The sequence below is a fragment of the Phalaenopsis equestris genome, unplaced genomic scaffold (assembly GCF_001263595.1).
Source record: "Phalaenopsis equestris unplaced genomic scaffold, ASM126359v1 Scaffold000002, whole genome shotgun sequence".
NCBI classification, from domain to species: domain Eukaryota; kingdom Viridiplantae; phylum Streptophyta; class Magnoliopsida; order Asparagales; family Orchidaceae; genus Phalaenopsis; species Phalaenopsis equestris.
In genome coordinates this window covers 26,399,457-26,407,290 of record NW_018164444.1, presented here as the reverse complement: position 1 = coordinate 26,407,290, position 7,834 = coordinate 26,399,457, and positions in this window count along the sequence as shown.

Below are 7,834 nucleotides of genomic sequence, written 5' to 3'. Positions count from 1 at the left end.
ATATATATATATATATATATATATATATATATATATATACGGATATACATATACATTCATATACTTACATACACATAAATATATATACATATACATGCATATACATGCATATATATACATATACATACATACACATGCATATACATCCCTACACATGCATATACATGCATATACATCCCTACACATGCATATACATACATATACATACATATACATTTATATCTGTATGTATGTATATGTATGCATATGCATATATATGCATGTGTATGTATGTATATGTAAAAGATGGGAGGTTTTCAGCTGCTAGAGTTCGGGAAGATGGGCGATTTCTGGGCGATTTTGGTGTTTTCCTTCGATCTTGCATCTAACGCTGGTGAGATCCTCCCTTTGGCCTCCTCTGCTGCTTCTTTTTGGTCGTTTGGGTTTTTCTTTAGGTTTTGTGGTCGGGTTTTCTCGTGTTATGGCTCTCGAGGCTTTCATTTTCTAGGGATTTTTAGTTGTTCGTTGGGTCTTGCTCTGGATTTCATATTTTCAGGTTTATGCTTCACGTATGGAGTTCTAGTTTTCTGTTTGGATTTCGTCTGGTGATTTTTTGTGGTTTTAGGTTTTTTCTGGGCTTCAGTTCTGATGGACCAAAGCTTTACGGAGGCTCTGTGTGGAGCCCAAGCTTCGAAAGTTGGTGGTTCTGGTTTGTTCCCTTAATCATTTCATGATGCACTTAAGGTTGGTGGGGATTATAACTTCATTTGAAAAACTGGAAATAAAAATGGCAAGTTTGCTATGTTCGTATCAGAGGTTGAATCAAATATTCTTGCATCTTCTGCTAAGCACACTCTTGATTTGTTTGTGGTCACCCTAAGTTGGATTTAATTCGTAGTGATTTTGATGAGCTAAATCTTTCTGTTTTTTGGAAAATTGGTCCGCTGGATGATCGTCATATTCTCATTCAATTGTCCAATGATGAAGAATATATACGGTTGTTTTCTACAAGGTCTATTATAATAGCAGACACTCCAATGAAAATTTTAAAGTGAACAACAGATTTTGACCCTAATGCTGAACCCCCTTTGATCCTGGTGTGGTTGCGTTTTTCGGGGTTAAAATTTCACCTGTTTAATCATGAGATTTTCTTCTCCTTGGCTGCGGCGTATGGAAAACCTCTGAAGTTGGATGGGCCTACTTTTCTTTTGAATAGACCCTCTGAAGCTCGTGTTTTAGTGGAACGGGATATTACCCTTCCCTTCTATGATGAGATCTGGATTGGGTCCGAACATAAGGGGTACTGGCAGAAGGTGGAATTAGGAAATCATTCTCCCTACTGTTCACATTGTCGTATGTTTGGGCACACTTCATTGCACTATTACAAACTTCACCCACAATTAAAACAAAGCTCTGTTCCTTCTTCTATTGGGGTTGGGGTTGCTAATGACCCATTTGGGTCAGTTATGCCTATGGAAAATGTCAGGGATAGTGGACTCCCTACTGAGCCTCCTCTATGTAATAGCATTCATATCGTGCCTCCAAACCTTTCTGTGGTTAAAGATCATGATCACCCTAATGATTTCGTTGACACTTATGCTGTCCCTAATCATGCTGACTTGGTTGATTCTGTTTCTCCTATTACTCCTACAACTGATTTTCCTCTATGTGAGCAAGTTCATTCACAGGAAGTCAGGCTATCTATTTCCTCTCCTTTTAATTTTGTGGAGCTTAATACTTGCATTGTGCCGGATCCTTCGGAGGCTATTGAGGGTGCTAATTTGGCAAACCGGGTAGTCTCTGTTCATGCAACTGATCCTCCCCTTAAGCAAGCTAATTTGCAGGAAGCCCGAATTTCTACTTCATCTCCCTTATTTTTGGTAGAGGATAATATTCGCGAGATACCTGCTCCTCAGTTGTTGGTGTTTGATGAGGGTATCATTTTGGCGGCTTCTAATGCCTTGGAAGAAGAATGTTTAGTTCGGAAATCTACCTTAAAGAAAAAGAAAAGGAAGAATAAACTCTTACATCTTAACAGGGACAATATTATCATTCATGGGAAGTTCGTTTCTGATGGCGAACAGGTGACCACCCTTCCTAGATCTTCTAGAAGGGGTGCTTTGACATTTCATGATTAATATCATGGTTTGGAATATTAGGGGAGTGGCAGACGCTTCCTCCCTTAATAGACTCAAGCATCTTAGCAGGGTCCATAATATTGCCATCTTTGCTTTAGTAGAGCCTCTTGTCTCTCTTAATAAAGATTGTATCTTTTGCAAATTTAAGAGATACAACCACTTCTGTAACACCAACAACAAAATTTGTATCTTTTGGAAGAACAATATTGATTTAAATATTGTTCAGGATGAGGAGCAAATTTGTGTTGGCCTACTTTAAAGAGGATTCTTTCTTCTCTTGGGTTACTTTTGTCTATGCAAGTTCTTTGCTTCAAAAGAAATACCATCTTTGGGACAAGCTTACGGTTATGGGTTACAATATTAATGAGAATTGGTTGGTTGGAGGGGATTTTAATATGATTTTGAACCCCTTGGAACGGCGAGGTGGGAGAGGGAGTGATCTCTTGCTTATTAATCAATTTAATGACAAAATTGCTGTGGCAAACCTTTTTGACGTCAGATTCATGGGTCCCCCCTTCACGTAGAGGAGGGGTTCACTTTTTCAACATTTGGACAGGTTCTTTGCTAATCAACATTTTCTCAATTATTTCCATGTCTCTAAAGTGCAGCACCTCAATCATGCGGGTTTGGATCATAACTCCATTTGCTCTCTCTTGCTTTTACGATCAAACCTATCATTTCAAATTCCTAAATATTTGGACTTCTCATGATACCTTCTTGAGTACTGTGAAGCAGACTTGGCATTTTAATGGAGTCAGTGACGCCTGGTTTTTTTATGGCAACTTCACAGATAGGTTTTTGTGCAATTGCGTAAGTGGAACGTTACTACATTTGGTAATATCAACAATAAGGTCAAGGAAGCTCAGTTGGAGGTTGATGCTTTGGAGGAGCAGGACATTTGCTCTCCCAAGCATGTTTCTGATTTGGTGCAAGCACATGCTAATGTGCTTGATGCGATCTCTTTAGAAGAAAAATTTCTCCAACAAAAAGCTCATGATACGTACTTTACTAGTGGGGACCGTAACACTAAATTCTTTCATGTGTCTATCAAACATAGAAGAAATTTAAATACTATTTTAAAGATCAAAAAGCCTGAAGCGAGAATTATTTCTGATAAGGATGAGATAAGTTTGAATGTTGTCGATCATTTTACCAATTTGTTTCGTGCTTCCACGCAAGTCCTCCCTATTATTTCTGATTTCTTCTCTGTAGAGCAGGAGTAAATTTCTAATATTGATATTACTGCCATTCCTACAGAAAACGAGATTTTTGCAATTCTTAAATACATTAATATTAACAAATCCTTGGGGCCCGACGGTTTTACTGCTGCTTTCTATGTGTCTTGTTGGGATATTAACAAAAAGGAGGTTATTAAAGCAATCCAAAGTTTTTTTCACGGGAAGGATTTGGAGAAATATTTCTCCTCTTCGCTTATTGTGCTTATCCCTAAGGGCAACGATAAATCTAGTTGGGATAAATTCATGCCCATTGCCCTCACTTAATTTATCTCTAATAGCATAAGTAAATTGCTTGTTTTGAGACTTCAAGCTTTGCTTAATACTATTATCTCGCCTCAACAATCGGCCTTTGTTAAAGGGAGGGAGATTACTGACAACATTCTTCTTGCCCAACAATTAATTGAGGATCTTACAAAAAATGTTGGGATGGCAACATGGTACTTAAACTGGATATCAAGAAGGCATATGATACTGTTAGTTGGGACTTCATCTTAAATGTTCTCAAGGTCCGCGGCTTTCAGGATAATTTTTGCTTGCTTATACGTAGATGGATGGAGAACAATTTTTACTCTATGCTGGTGAATGGAGTTTCCTATGGTTTCTTCTCTACTTATAAGGGAATTAAGCAGGGGGACCCTTTATCCCCTACTATTTTTATTTTAGCTTTTGACTATTTCTCCTGGTTAATTAACCATTTGCAGATGGAGAATACTCACACTCAATTTTCTCATAAAACCTCCATTTTGGTTAGTCACTTGGCCTATGCTGACGATACAATCGTTTTCAATAATGCAAGCAAATCGGCTATTAAAGCTCTTATCAAGGCCCTTGATACCTTTCAAGATGCTTCTGGTCTTTCCTTTAGCAAAGATAAGTGCAGCTTGTATTTTGGGAAGCATACTAAAAGCCCCTTGATTAAGTGGAGTACCTATTGTACTGGTTTTAGTGTGGACTCTTTGCCCCTTAAGTACTTGGGGGTCAACTTGATTAGGGGTTGTCACAAGCAAGTTCAATTAGATGATGTTGTGGTTAAAATCAATCACAAAATTACTGATTGGAGGAACATTTTCTTATCTAATGGGGGTCGCATCACCCTTCTTAGAAACGTTATTTTGAGTATTCCATTATATGCTCTCCAAACTCTTAATATTAAGAAAAGTACTCAGCTGAAGTTAGAAAGATTATTTAACCGATTTCTTTGGTCGGGGACTCATACTACTAAACATTGGGCCACGTTTTTAAAGGTTTCTAAGCCACTCTTTGTCGGGGGTCTTGGTGTTAAGAGTTTGAAGTATATTTATGAAATTAGCATGTGCAAGTTATGGTTTAAATTTCGTGACAATACTTCGTTATGGGCTACCTTCCTTCACCATAAATATTGCAATATTTCTAATCCTTCTAATGTTCAGTGGAAGGTGGGGAACTCCAAGATTTGGAAAGCCATTCTTCAAGCTAGATCGGTTGCTAGTAGATTTATTTTTTGGGACATTCATGAAGGTAAGATTTCCTTCTAGCATGATCAGAGGGGCTTGGGGGATCACTTTGACCATGCTCACACTACTCAAAATGATAATTTACATATTTTTGATGTTTGGATTGAAGAGAATTGAGATGTCAATAAGTTGATGTCTCTGGTTGGTGATAGAACTGCTCAAATTATCAAGATCCCTATGAAGAAGACGGTTAAAGACACCCCGCTTTAGAAAAACTCCACTAATATGTCTCCTTCTAAAATGCTCTATTCGAATCTTTACAGGTTTGATAAATGGTGTGGGGGGAGAGTTATTTGGAACAATTTCCTTACTCCTTCCATCTCCTTTTTCCTTTGGAGTTTTTTTTCCAACCTTCTTCTTATTGACAATATTCTAAAGCTTAAAGGGCTTAGATTGGCTTCTCAATGCCAATTATGTAAACTGAAGGAGGAGTCTACTGCTCATTTATTTTTTCAATGTTCCTATGCTAAACAAGTTTGGTTTGCTCTGGGACAACATTTTCGGGTTATAATGATTTTCTCCATAGTTGGAAGGTGGCCGAATTATGAATCTGAAATTGGTTACTTTCCCTTTATTGATGTTGTGGTTTATCTGGGTGGCCAGAAATGATAAAAAAATATAATGGTTTGGATTTGGTTCCCTCTACTTCGGTCTCTCACATTCTTGCCTATTTTTCTAGTGCTTCCCGTCTTTTGGGTTTACATGACATTTTGCTCCAATCCAGGATGGTTAGGAAGGCCACTGTGTTTAGGTGGCAACCACCTCCTTCGGATTAGATAAAAGTTAACTGTGATGGTAGTTGGGATCCTACAGCGGCGGGTGCAGGTGGGGTTTTTCTGGACAACCTCAGGAAGTGCCTTGTTTACTTTGCTTCTCCAATTGTGGCTTCCACGACTTTGGAAGCCAAATTCTGGGGTTTGTTCTTATCTCTTTTGGTGGCTGTCTCTTGTAACTTCTCTCAACTGTTGGTGGAGACAGATTCACTTATGGCATTAAAATATTTTGACTCTACTATCATACCTTAGTGGAATAATTTGGGTAATTGGAATCGAATTCATGTGATTACGGATCATCATAATTTAAATATTCGCTTGTTTCATAATTTTCGGGAAGGTAATTCTCCCGCAGATTGGTTGGGGAGGAGTGCTAAACTTCAGGGTAACATTATAGTTAATGCTTCACCCCCATATCAGTTAAAGAGGCTTTATGATTCTATGGATTTGCCTTTTGTCAGGAGGTTTAATGGCTGAAGGTGTTTGATGTTGAATTTTTTGAATAACGTTATTTTCTTACTGAAGGTTGGAGATTCAGATGGCTGGCTGGTTTTCAGTATTGATTTTGGTTTTTTTGGCCACTATTTTAATATGTTTCATACTAAGTTTAGGTGGATGAGGTATTAGATGCTTTTCTATGCCTCCTCCTTTGATTATATAAGGGTGCAGACTATGCTTTACTGTACTAAGTATGAGGTTATATGCCTCTTTAGTGGCTCCAATCGGTGCTTCTTTTATGTGAATTTTGGGTGGCTTGTTCTCATTTTTGGCTTCCCTTACATGGCTGGTTGGGTTTGGAGGCCTTGCGTTACTGTTACCTGGGGCTGAACTGGGCCACAGATTTCTCCTTTGTAGTTTAATGTTAACTCAGTCACTCTTTTTCAGTTGTTCAATAGGGGGCTGTGCCGATTTTTAGGAGGAGCCATTGGAAATTTTATTTCAGGCATCTCAGTTTTCTCTTTATATAGAGAGTCGTGTTCTTTTATTCATAGATTTATTGGGGGGAGGTTTTTACTTCACTTCGCTACCAGAGGTTGGATTTGGGAGAATTTTATGCTTCTACCTTTCTCCATTTTGGATAACTTGGGATGGTATGGACTTAGCCGGTTTCTCCAAATTTGGGACATCTCCATCGGTTACAAGTGCATCTATCCTTTTATTTATTCTTGGGAGATTTACTTATGTTTTAATCTTGTTAATCTGGACTTATTGGTTTTGGAGCCTATAACTTTGATTTACAGGGTGGACACTTCGGCTTCTGCTACGTTTACCGACTTCGACCTGCTCACTGTTGATTCCATCTGGTTCTTTCGTGCTAAGATCAGAAGGGTTGACGTCCCCTTATTTGGCTTCTTGGTCTTCATGTTGATTTGACGGTATACTTTTTGGTTTAATATAATTTTTTGGGGGTTACTTGTAATTTTTGGGGTATACGTTACCTTACTTGTCTTTTACTATTTTGGGTGGAGTTGTACTGTGGAATTGGAGCCCCAAGGATCTTCTTGTATTTTCTTTTGAATTTTAGTTGGAGTTCCTTTTTCCCTCCCAATTTGTATAACTTTTCTTATTTTAACGTGTAGGGGGAGCAACGAATTGCTCTTTTATTAAAAAATATGTCTCGTTTCCAGGTCGGACTATCATTAATTTATAATACGCCAACCGTTTCTTTACCATCCCTCATCTTAAATCTTTGAAATGCTAAAAATTATTAACTCTGTGTGATTGATTATTTTCATTTTTCAAAGGTGTTTGTAAATCAATTAAGATCCATTCGACCAAATCAACATCACTTAATATTTTTCTTGAATATGATATCATAAGACTTGCATTAAGAATGATTTTAAGTTTTATTAATTAGAGAGGGCTTATACATTCAATTTATTTTTTGTATGCTCACTCAAGCTTTTTCTCAAGGAGGTTGACCTTTATTGATTTTTCTTCTGAATCAAATCATTCACACTTTCTTTTTTTAATCTCTTAAGAATTACTTTATCTGGAGAGACACACTTCCTTTCTTGGTATTTGAATTTCATTACTCCTCTAATTAATAATTCTTTACTTCCTCTTAATGCAAACTCCCACATATTAAAATCCATTCAAATGTTAAGGCTCAATCAAATTGGTTGAATTGAAAATTAAAAAACTTCAAGCCCCTTAGTTAGTTATTTATATTTTATTCACACGTTTTTAGTTATTATGAGATTCCTTGGGGT